At 39.4% G+C, this 13,258-nt stretch overlaps 1 pseudogene; it reads right to left on the reverse strand.

Moving 5' to 3' along the window:
• Positions 1-9,038: 9,038 nt before the first annotated feature.
• On the reverse strand, positions 9,039-9,297 carry LOC138083421 (transmembrane protein 216 pseudogene; annotated as a pseudogene).
• Positions 9,298-13,258: the final 3,961 nt, after the last annotated feature.

The raw sequence follows: 13,258 nt of genomic DNA on the forward strand, positions 1-13,258 counted from the left end.
GCTCTGTCCATGGAATTCCCCTGGCAAGAATACTGGAGTGGGTTGCCATTTCCTCCTCCAGGGGGTCTTCCCAACCCTGGGATTGAACTCTGCATTGCAAGCAGGAGATATAAGAGATGAGGGTTTGATCCCTCGGTCAGTAAGATCCCTTGGAGGAGGGCATGGCAACCCATTCCACTACTCTTGCCTGGGGAATCCCATGGACAGAGAAACCTGGTGGGCTATAGCCTGTAGAGTCGCAAAGAGTCAGACACAACTGAAGCAACTTAGCATGCAAACAATATTTGACAAAGGAGCCGAGAATACTTCTTGGAGAAAACATAGTCTCTTCAGTAAATGGTGCTGGAAAACTAGATATTCATGCGTGAAAGAAACTGGACCCCTCTGTTATAGCACTTACAAAAAATAATACTCAAAATGGGTTAAGAACTTAAACATACAGCCTGAAAATGTGTAACTCCTAGAAGAAGACATAGGAGGAAAGCATTTTGACATTGGTCTTGGCAATGAGTTTACTGATGACACTGGACTACAAGCTATACGAGCAAAACTAAACAAGTGGGACTACATCAAATTAGAAAGCTACTACACGTTAAAGAAGTGATCCATAAATTAAATAGAAACTATGGTATGACAGAAAATATTTTCAGTTTACACATCTGATAAGAAATTAACATCCAAAATACTTAAGAAACACACATAATTTAACAGCAAAAAAAAAAAAAATCCTACCAATATAAACAAAGCACGTGAATAGACATTTCTCCAAGGGAGATATTCAAAAAGCAAACAGATAAATGAAAGCATTTCAATATCACTAATTAACAGGGGAAAGTGAACCAAACTACAATGAGATACTACCTCACATCTGTTAAAACAATGATCGTATAGTCATTAAAGAATAAGCGGTAAGGAGTGCCGGTAAGCATGAGGACAAAAACGAAAGCCATGTAGACTGCTGGTGGCCAAGTAAGCTGAACAACCACTATAGAAAACAACATGGAAAGTCCTCTAAATACTAATAATATAACTATCATAAGATCTAGCATTCCTACTTCTGGATACAAAATCAAAAGAAACGAAGTCACCGTCTTAAAGAGATATCTGCATCTCATCTCCAATGTACATTACAGCACTATTTGGTGGCTCAGACGGTAAAGCCTCTGTCTACAATGAGGGAGACCTGGGTTCGATCCCTGGGTAGGGAAGATCTGCTGGAGAAGGAAATGGCAACCCACTCCCGTGCTATTGCCTGGAAAATCCCATGGACAGAGGAGCCTGATAGGTTACAGTCCATGGGTCGCAAAGAGTCGGACACGACTGAGCGACTTCACTTTCACTTTACTATACTCAAGACATGGAAACAGCCTAGCAGTCTATCAATGGATGGATAAAGAATATGTGCTTTACATTTAAAGTTCTCATCACAGAAAATTGTAATTATGTGAGGTATTGTATGTGGTAACTAGGGTTATTTTATTAATTATTTCACAATACATACATATATTTAACTATTATGCTGTACATCTTAAACATACACAATGTTAATGTAAGACATATCTCTTACATTATCTCTTGAAGCTGGAAATTGTAATTTTAACCAAATAATAATATTGTGTGTAATATTTTGAAGTTTGCTTTCATACCAATCAAAATTATATAGATATTCATTGAAGTTGCTGTCAATAGCTTATTTCTTTCTGCTGCTGAATACATGAAACGTAGATACAAATGTTAGTTTAACCCATCACCTGATGAAAACCATCTAGATAGTTTTCAGGTTTTGTATTTGTTTGTTCACAATTGAGATATAATAGACAAATAAAATTTATAAGATTAAGATATACTATGTGTTAATTTGATACATTGTATATTACAATATGATCACCAACATTGTGTTAGCTAACACTTTATTCATGTCACAAAATTATCATTTCCTTTCTGTGGTGAGAACAATTAAGATCTAGGCTGTTACTAAGTTTGAAATGTATAATGTAGTATTATGGACTGGTGGCTCAGTGGTAAAGAACCCACCTGCCAATGCAGGAGACCCAAGACATGTAATTTGATCCCTGGATTGGGAGGATTCCCTGGAGAAGGAAATAGCAACCCACTCCAGAACTCTTGCCTGGCAGGCTATAGTCCATGGGGTCACAAAGAGTTGGACACCACTGAGCATGAGCACAAACACGAATCGTGGACTATGAAAATCACTAACTGTGCATTACACCTGCAGAACTTATTTATCTACTAGTTGCAAGTTTATACCATTAAAATTTTCATGAATTCCCCCAACTTCCAGCCCCAATAACTACCATCATACTCTGTTTCCACGGATTTGACGGGTTTAGATCTGACATTTGTTATACACAGAATGTGTCATTCTCTGACATCTCATTTAGCACAGTGTTTTCAAGGTCCACCCATGTTGTCACGATTTCCTTTCCTCGTGGGTAAACAATATTTCATCATATATATTAGATATATGCAACGGACATGTGTGTGTGTATATATACATGGTTATCCATCACCAAGTGGTTGACATTTAGATGGTTTCCATATCCTAGAGATTGTAAATAGTGCTTCAATAAACATGGGAGTGCAGTTATCTTTTAAATTTCCTTTTCTCATTTCCTTTGGATATATGCCAAGAGCAAGATTACTGGATCGTATGGCAATTCTATTTTTAATTTTCAGAGGAAACTCCTTGCTGTTTTCCATAGTGACTGTACTTGTTTACATTGCCGCTGATAGTGTACAAAAGTTCGCCCTTGTCCACATCCTCACCAGCACTTAACTATCTCATGTCTTCCTGATGATAGCTATCAACTAAACATCAAATCAAAGGAGAAATAAAGAATTTTATTTGAGCCAAATAGAGGATTATAATCTCGGAGACAGTCTTTAGAAAGCTGAGAAGTGTTTCACTTGTTAAAAGTCAAAGGCACAGTCCTATACACTTTTGAGACAAAGGATCATACATGAAAATAATACAGACATTTTATGAAGTTCACAAAAGGTACCTAGTTCAGATCTGCACATTTGAAGTGAGCAGCAGGTCTCTGTGATCCCTTATAGAATTAGGAAAACAGAAGTTAATCTTCTAAAGGGTTGCTGACATTGGAAGAAAAAGAAAAAATAACACTGATGTTTATGATCAAACAGGCTTTATCACTCTTCTGGAGGTCTGGTTAATGTATAATGCAGAAGCACATTGCACTATGGTTTGCAAATATTTTCCCATCTGTACTATGTAACATTACTTAGCAGTAAACAGGAATACAGTAGTGATACAAAGAAAAGCAAGCATGACTTTCATATACACTACACTGAGCAAAAGCCAAATGCAAAAAAAAAAAGTCTGTAATTATATTTATGTGATGTTCTAGAGTAAGCAAAAGTAATACCTACTGAAATATATAGTGGAGGAGAGATGAGGTCTAGGGGACAATTCTGACTAACAACTGAACACAAAAGGTCTTTCTAGGCTGATGGAATTAATCTGCCTGTTTATAGAATTGTGGCTGATACTGATATATGAATTTATCCAAATACACTGAATTTTTTGTCTACTCCATACAGTCCTGAACATGCCCTATCTCATCAAATACATTGAATTTTGAACTTAGAATTCATATATGTGACCATGTGTGAATTTTATCTAATAAAATAACAAAGTGATGTGTATGAAAGTAATTACTACAAACATCTAGAGGGTGGTTTCTAATAAAATATTATTCTGGAGGGACAAATATGTGTCTTCTTAGTTACTATTGTGTTGCAGTTTGTAACTTTGATAGTAGTTAATAGCTGCTTTTTGATAATAATTTAAATATATATATATATATATATATATATATATATATATATATATATATATATATATATATATATATACACACACACGTTTTATATACTTTTCTTTGAAGATACCGAAGGACAGGGAAGCCTGACATGCTGCAGGCCATGGGGTTGCAAAAAGGCTATAAAAAGTTAGATAAGGTTAGAGAGGTAAAGAGACAGAGGAGGCTAGATCTAATATTGAAGGTAAGAGTGTTGACTTTCATTCTGCATGAGATGGAAGCCACAAGAGACATTTGAGCTGAGATCTGGCATTACATGAAGAATTTTAAAAGACTTCACTGAAAAATTATGTGTGAATTGCTACTGCTACTGCTAAGTCGCTTCAGTCGTATCCGACACTGTGTGACCCCATAGACAGCAGCCCACCAGGCTCCACCGTCCCTGAGATTCTCCAGGCAAGAACACTGGAGTGGGCTGCCATTTCCTTCTCCAATGCATGAGAGAGAAAAGTGAAAGTGAAGTCGCTCAGTTGTGTCCAACTCTTAGCAACACCATGGACTGCAGCCTACCAGGCTCCTCCGTCCATGGATTTTCCAGACAAGAGTACTGGAGTGGGGTGCCATTGCCTTCTCCATGTGAATTGGAGAAGGGAGAATAGTCCAGATGAGAAATGAGAGTGAATTAGACTTGGTAAGTAATAGTGCAGGTCATTAAGGGCAGTCAGATTTTGAATGCCACTTGAAGAAGGTGGCTCAGACAGTAAAGAATCTGCCTGGAAGGTGGGAGACCCAGGCTTGATTCCTAGGTTGGGAAGATACCCTGGAGAAGGGAATGGCAACTCACTCCAGTTTTTTTGCCTGGAGAATCCCATGGACAGAGTAGCTTGGTGGGCTACGGTCCACGGGGTCACAAAAGAATCAGACATGACTGAACAATGAACACACAAACATTTGGATGTGAAAATACAGAAAACATTAGGATTTTAAGAAGTTTGGTGAGGCCAAACGTATTATGTGTATGTGTGTGTGCGCAGTAGCTCAGTCGTGTCCTCTCTTTGCAAACCCATGGACTGTAGCTTGCCAGTCTCCTCTGTCCATGGAATTCTCCAGACAAGAATACTGGAATTGTTTCCATTTCCTTCTTCAGGGGATCTTCCAGGGGAGGGAGTCAAAAGGGGTGGCCTTACAGATGTCTCCTGCCACCTGCTGACCCCCAGGCATTATGAGACTTTACACTGGGCTTCCAGGGAAGGGAAGGCTGGAACTTGGCTCAACCAGAAACCAGACCAGACCAGAACAGAATCAGAATTTGAGTTCTCTGCCAACGGAAGGTGATCAGGCTCTGACCTTCATCTCAGGCTGAGGCCCTTTGACCAGACTTCTGGGTCCAGGACCGGGGCACTAGAAAAAATGGTAGGATAAGAAGGATTAAGAAGATGAAAGAGAGAAGGAAGGGGAAAAAGACCAATAAAGCCTTTTTCCTTACCCAATCAGGGCACTCTGGGGAGTCATCTGCATTAGAAGGAGACCAAGGACAAGAGGATCCCAGCTGCGTCCAGTGGGCCCGGTCTATCGGCAGGCAAGCCCATTGTTGAGTATCCCAGGTGGTTAGGATGTCACTTGCAGCAAAGAAGAGTCCCCATCTGAGTCACCATTTGTTGTAGGAAGGGGAACTCCTTTTCCAGGGCCCCAAAGTAGGCTCTTATATAACACTTGGAAGTGAATTGTCTAAGGAGACACACAAACTGACCAAGCAAGAAGCTTTATTGGGAAGGGGCACCGGGGGGAGACTGGTATGATAAGGGAACCCAGGAGAACTGCTCTATGGGATTGTGTGTGCGTGTTAGTTGCTTAGTCATGTCCAGCTCTTTGGGACCCCATGGACTGTATCCCACCAGGCTCTTCTGTCCATGGGATTCCCAGACAAGAATACTGGAGTGGGTTGCCATTTCCTGCTCCAAGGGAACTTCCTGACCCAGGGATCGAACCCAGATCTCCTGCATTGCAGGAAGATTCTTTTCCATCTGAGCTATAGGGAAGTCCTCCTGAGACTGAATAATTGAATGTATTATAGGAATGGTTAAAAATATAAATAGATGAGAAGAAAATGAGAAAGAACTTTTTTTCTGTGAAATAAATCAGAGAATAAGGCAGTACCTGAAGAAGAAAGTGGGTTCATCAGAAGTTTATTCTGTTTTCTGTTCAAGTTGGAATAACTCACTCCTTGTTTGTACATCAGGAGCCTGATAATTCTTAGATAAAGCTTATCTCATGCTACAGAATTCTTCTATGTCCTGTATTTCCTTGTCTCACCAAAGGTTGGGGCAGATCTGATTCCACTGATTTAGTAGAATATGTCTTTAGGATGAAGGTAGCATCTTTCTGGGGCATCTTTCTTGGGAAGACTTTTGAGAAGGCCTCAATTTTCAGAACAGTCTTGCCTAGTAGAAATTTCTCACATGGCCTAGGTGCAGTCTGTCTCCACTAAGCAAACATGGATATAAACTCTGGTTTTGCCCTTTATGCTGTTGAAGGCTTTCAATGAGATCAAATCAATGAAGTGAGCTGTAACATATCAATGAAAAGGTCTTTTTGCTTGTGTGGTAATGTACTTTGATACTTTCCTCTTTATCTTTTTGTATCAACTGTCAGGTTTTCCTTTCTTGTTACCATAATTCTTGCATAAAACGTTTTCTAGTTTGGACAGTTTATTTTAACCTGATAACAACTAACTTCAATTGCATGCAAAAGCTCTATGAATTTACTTGCCACAAACACACGGGGCATGTGATATTGGTGTCAGAATTTACATTTTCTTATTCTATATTTATAAAACAATTTATGGTCATGAATTTTTAATGCTTTTGTGTTTAACTTTTATGACGAGGCTAAAAGGTAATTTACATACCACCACCTCAGTGTTATATTATTATTTGTCTTTACATTTACCTTTACCAGTGAGACTTGTCCTTTCTTGTGTTTTTGTGTTGCTGCTTAGCATTATTTCTTTGCAACTTAAAGAGCTACCCGAACTTCTCTGAAACGATTATTTCGAATTCTTTGTCAGGCAGTTCATAGATATCCATTTCTTTAGAGTCAGTTCCTGGAGCTGTATTTTGTTTCTTTGGTTGTATCATATTTCTCCAAGTCTTCATGATCCTTGTAACCTTGCATTTTTGAAGAAGCAGTCACCCCTTCCAGGCATTACAGACTGGCTTTGGCAGGGAAAGTCTACACCAGTCACATTGGCCAGAAACTCTGGACAGGCCAGTTGTTGGGGACCCTGGGTGGGCTGCCTGGTGAGGTCCACGGGCAGAACCTGATGTCAGAATCCACAGACAGGCTTTCTCTTTCTTTTTGCCATGAAAGAACTTTTAGGCTAAAGGGATTTTCCTTAGCGCTGCTTGTGTTTTGTTGAGAGGAGAATGACAGGAAGAAAGTGAAGCTTTTCTATTTACCCTTTGAAATGAGTCTTTTCTCATTTCTGTGCTGCACCAGGCTGATGAAACCTCTTGCCTGGATTCCTCAAAAAGGAACTTTGATCCACGGGCAGTTGTTAAATTGGTGTTTCCATGGAACAGGAAGGCTGGGACATCCTCTTCTGCCATATTTCTGATGCTGATCTCTTTTATCATTTGGACTTTCATGCCATGTTTAAGAAACCATTGACTAACCAAAACCATGAATATGTTATCTTATATTTTCTTCTGAAAATTCACAGTTTTAGTTCTTATATTCAAGTCCAGGATTCATTTTGAAACTTGTTTGTTTATGGTCATGTCTGACTCTTTGTGACTCCATGTACTATAGCCCACCAAGCTCCTCTGTCCATGGGATTTTCCGGGCAAGAATACTGGAGTGGGTAGCCATTCCCTTCTCCAGGAGATCTTCCTGACCCAGGAATTGAATCCCAGTCTCCTGCACTGCAGGCAGATTCTTTACCATTTGAGCCACCCAGAAAGCCCCATGGTATACAATAGAGGTCCTAAAACTTTATGTGTATGTATATCTTTTTCTCCAAGCATTATCTATGAAGACTGCCATTCTCCCACTGATTTTTCTGGTCCCCTTCGTTAAAAATCAGTTGGCCAAAGCTTTAGGGTTTATTTCTCTTCTCTCAATTTTATTCCTTTATGTTAAATTCTGTTCTAATGCCTGAATCACACTGTACTATAGCTTTGCAGTAATCTTTGAAAGTGAAAAGTGAAAGTCCTCTAAGTTTTTCTTTTCCAATATTGTTTTGGCTAATCTGTGTCTTTGAATCCATGTTAATATTAATAACAAAGATATTACAAATTGACAATTAATGATAGAATTGACAATTAAAGTCAATTTCTGCCCCAAAAAGTCAGCTGAGATTTGTATAGAAATTGTGTTGAAGTTATAGATCAACTTGAGAAGCATTGTCTTATTGACAACACTCTTTTTATTTTATTTTTTAATTTAAATTTATTTATTTCAATTAAAGGCTAATTACTTTACAATATTGTATTGATTTTGCCATACATCAACATAAATCCACCACGGGTCGTATGGGGAGGGAGGTGGGAGGGGGGTTCAGGATTGGGAACACTAAGCCTTCTAGAGCTATCCTTCCATTTATATATTAGAGATCTTTATTTTCTCAGAACACTGTTTTTTTAGTTTATAGTTGACAATTCTTACACTCCTATTAATTTGTTAACAGAAAATACATATTATAAAACAATGTTTCATGATGAGAGTAGAAAACTAACACTATGAGTCACTTAAAAAGTTCTGGAGCTCAGTCTGAGAAATGGGATGAGCAGCTTTTGTATCACTTTGGAAGCACACCCTCCTGAGGTACCCTATGCTCCTGCAGGACACGTGGGGCACAGCACACATGGAGAGCGTGTGGCTCAGGTCCTGCTGGAAGCCCAGGGAGACTGCACGGCCCACCCAAGATGCTCTGGCCACTATAATCAAAGAGAAAAACCTGAGGTCAGAAGGGAATTGGTTCCTAGAGGGGCCAGGAAGGCTATAGCCTTGCCCCTCCCTATTCTGGAGTGTAGAAGAGTCTCCTGGTCTGATGGTCCTGGTTGAGAAGATGGTGCCCATGCTGGCCTTATGCTGGATTTGTTCCCCAGGTGTCTGTGCCAAGGAAAAGCTGCAACTTTTTCCAATATGGTCTGCCTCTTCTCACTGGTGAGGCTGAAGTACCAGATGTATGTGTGGTCTTAGCCTGTGAAGGCTGCTGACTGAAATTTTTGTACTTTACGTCCTTTCCATACTGGAGGAAGTGGCCAGGGTTAGCACCTCAAGCAGCAGCTCTGAGCTACAGAAGAAGAGCAGGATGCCGTTCATGATGGCTTCCAGGCGGATCACAGAGGTCTGCAGCAGCAGGTAATAGGAGGCCACCATGGTGGACAGGAAGGTCAAGATTAATAGCATGTGGCATCTTCCACTGGCAGAAACTTCCCTTTGCACCAAAAGGTAGTCAAATTTCTTCAGTTCCAAGACACAGGAAGAGCATCATCACATCCAGTACTAGATTGGCTGTTGGATATGGAGCAGGAGATCTTTATACAGCGCTACAGAGTTCTAGCAGGAAATAGGTAGCATAATACCATCCATTCAGAAAGGACAGGATTTCCAGGAGGGTGAGGACAATCATTTACCTCCAAAATCTCGCCTCGTGGTACCATCTTCAGACTTCCTCTATTTTTTCTGTGTATTTTATTCTCTGTGATACTCTTTTTTTAATATAAATGTATTTATTTTAATTGGAGGTTAATTACTTTACAATATTGTATTGGTTTTGCCATACAGCAACATGAATCTGCCACAGGTATACACGTGTTCCCCATCCTGAACCCCCCTCCCTTCTCCCTCCCCGTATCATCCCTCTGGGTCATCTCAGTGCACCAGCCCCAAGCATCCAGTTTCATGCATCGAACCTGGACAGGCAATTCATTTCACATATGATATTATACATGTTTCAATGCCATTCTCCCAAATCATCCCACCCTCTCCCTCTCCCACAGAGTCCGAAAGACTGTTCTATACATCTGTGTCTCTTTTGCTGTCTCGAATACAGGGTTATCGTTACCACCCTCTTTTAAATAGATTTTTATAAGATTTATTTTTGGAGTGTCTATTGCTAGTGTGGCTCAGATGGTGAATAATCTGTCTGCAATGTGGGAGGCCTGGGTTTGATCCCTGGATTGGGAAGATCCCTTGGAGGAGGGCATGGCAACCCACTCCAGCATTCTTGCCTGGAGAATCCCCATGGACAGAGGAGTCTGGCAGGCTACAGTCTATGGAGTCACAAAGAGTTGGACATGACTGAGCAACTGAGCACAGCACACACATTGCTAGTGTAGAGAAATACAACTGAGTTTTACAATTTATTTAGTATTCTGCAAAGTTGGTAAATTGATTTGTTATTTCTGATGGATATTTAGTGGATCCTTGGGAATTTCTACATACAAAATTATGTCATCTACAGATAAAGACAGTTGTATTTTTTATTTTCCAATATATATATATCTTTTATTTATTTTCCTTCTCTTAGTTACCCTCACTAAAACTTTGAATACTTTGTTGTATATACATGGTGATAGTTGACATCATTATATTTTTCCTGAATTTATGGTGAAGAAATCAGTCTTTCAGCATTTAGGATAAAAATTTCTGTAGGTTCTTTATATTTGCTCTTTACTAGGGGATATAGTTGATACTCTCCATAATTGTACATCTTGTGGAGATTGTACATATGCATACACTTGCAATACCATCACTACACTAAGGAACTATATACTGACTCCAGAAATTCCCTTCTGCTCTTTTGTAATCTTTTTAAATGAACATAAGATCCATCCCTTTAACATATTATAAAATGCACAATACAATGTTGCTAACTAACTCAATAACTAACTATATATAGCCTTATTCATCTTGAATAAAAAACTTTATACTCATTGGAAAATAATTTTCAACTTGTCTTATCCCTTCAGCTCCTGACAACTACCTTTCATTGTACTCTCTTCTTTCATGAATTTGACTACTTTAAAACCTTGTATAAGTGGAATTATGCTGTATTTGTCCTTCAGTAATCCGATTATTTCAGGTATCATAATGTCTATATGCTTATACATGTTGTCCCAATGGCAGGATTTACTTCTTTGTTATGCACAAATAATACTCCAGCTTAAGCAAGACTTAAACACAGACTTGGGACTCTAAAAATCTTCAGAAGAAAAAGATAGGGAAAATTTTCTTTGACATTAGTGTTGGCAATGATTTCTAGGATTTGGCATGAACATCGCAGGCAACAAGACCAAAAATGGAAAAGTGGGACTACATCAAGCTCGAAAACTTCTAAAAAGCAAATGAAATAATCAACAAAATGAAAAGGTATACCTTCTCTTTGTTAGGGTGAAGTCCCCTTCCATTGCTCATTTCTCATCTATTTTCTAAAAGAGTTTGTGAAGGATTCATGTTAATTCCTTTGAAATGTTTTGTAGAGTTCACCAGTGAAGCTAAATGAGCTTGAGCTTGAGTTTTAAAATTACTAACTCAAGATCTTTAACCTTTATAATCTTATTTAGATTTTCTATTCCTTCTTCATGTCAGTTTTGGTAAATTTTGTCTTTCTAGGAATTTGTTCGTTTCATGAAAGATATCTTTTTCTTCCTTCCGATGAATATTCCTTCCAATCAGTCCTGAGTATTTATTGGAAGGACTGATGCTGAAGCTGAAACTCCAATACTCTGGTCACCTGATACAAAGAACTGACTCATTGGAAAAGACCCTGATGCTAGGAAAGACTGAAGGCAGGAGGAGAAGGGGACGACAGAGGATGAGATGGTTAGATGGCATCACCAACCTCAATGGACATGAGTTTGAGTAAACTCCGGGAGTTGGTGATGGACAGGGAGGCCTGGTGTGCTGCAGTCCATGGGGTCACAAAGAGTCGGATATGACTGAGAGACTGAACTGAACTGATTCCACTATTGTTTAGTTATTAGTTTGTACTGATTGCGATTTCTGTCATTTCATTCATCTAAAAATGATTGTTTCACGTACTCCTCACACATTTTTTTTTCTTTTGAGGCACCTATATGAACCCTTGGTTAATTTAACACTGAGCAGTTAGTTTCTGATATTTACCTTAGTGCAGGCTGGCATATGCTAGTTTTTGGGTAGTAACCTCCATGTTTTGCCTCATGTAAGCATTACATTCTTAAAATGAATGTACTTTGCAGCAGATCAAGCATATTTGTGACTTGCACTGAACCCCTATGGGGCTACCTAGGAGGGTCACTGTAATGAAATTTGAGCTCTCAAGAAATTACTATCAGTTCATTCATCCTGAAATTCATTTATTCAGTAAGCGTGTCTTTTGTTAACTTTGCACGCAGTATTGTAGTAAATAACAAAAATTAAATAGCAATAATGGCTTTCAAAAATTGTCTAAGGCACAAACAAATACTTTTCCTTATTAAAAAAAGAAATTTTAAAGGCAAAAATAAAAAAATAGGATAAGGGAAGTGACCAGGAAGCAGAGAAACACATACAGTTGGTAACAAGACAGAGAAAGAAAATGAAGAGGGAGAAATTGTGAAACCATGCTCCATAGGATTAATGGAAGCTGGCACTTAACAGAACTCTTTGAACATGTCTTACAGAGTAGCAGAAAGGGGAACAGTTTCTTAGAAAACCCTCTACTTGTAACCTGCCTTTACTAGTTAAGCCTACTTTAGTTATTTTTTCCCCTTGTCTCTAACTACAAACCCTCCCAGCTTCATGAACCATATGTAATTTATCATCAGACTTCTAACCACATGCTTCTGATGTATGAATCACCATAGTAATGGGGACTTAAGTTGTTTTCCAAAAATTTGGAATCAGCTCCTATCCAATACCCACCTGGCTTCCCAGGTGATGCTAGCAGTAAAGAATCTACCTACTAATGCAGGAAACTAAAGAGACTCGAGAGTTCGATCCCTGGGTCGGGAAGATCCCCTGGAGGAAGGCATGGCAACCCACTCCAGTATTCTTGCCTGGAGAATCTGATGGATAGAGGAGCCTGGAAGGCTGCTGTCCATAGAGTCACATAGAGTTGGAAATGACTGAAGTGACTTGGCCATGCCCTGCCCAATATGCCTGCCCCAAAACTAGTTGAGCCCACTGACCCTAAACATGGGCCTGCAGAGAAATGAATTACCTCACATTTCCCCACCCTCCAATCACCTTTCCAAATGCCTGAGACCACTCCTCCTTTTTGTATCATAAATATCTCGGGTCTCTGGCCTTTGGGGATGCAGAGCTGAGATTTGTTCTGCTGTGTCCTCACTTAGCTGCCTCACAAATAACACTTTCTCTGTGGCAAACCTCAGTGACTCGGTGTTTGACTTGTTCTGCAGTGGGCAAACCTAGATGGATTACAGATTTGACGAGCAAGCCAGGAGATATGGCTAGACAGCCCTTTT

Source organism: Capricornis sumatraensis, chromosome 8 (assembly GCF_032405125.1).
Source record: "Capricornis sumatraensis isolate serow.1 chromosome 8, serow.2, whole genome shotgun sequence".
NCBI lineage: Eukaryota > Metazoa > Chordata > Mammalia > Artiodactyla > Bovidae > Capricornis > Capricornis sumatraensis.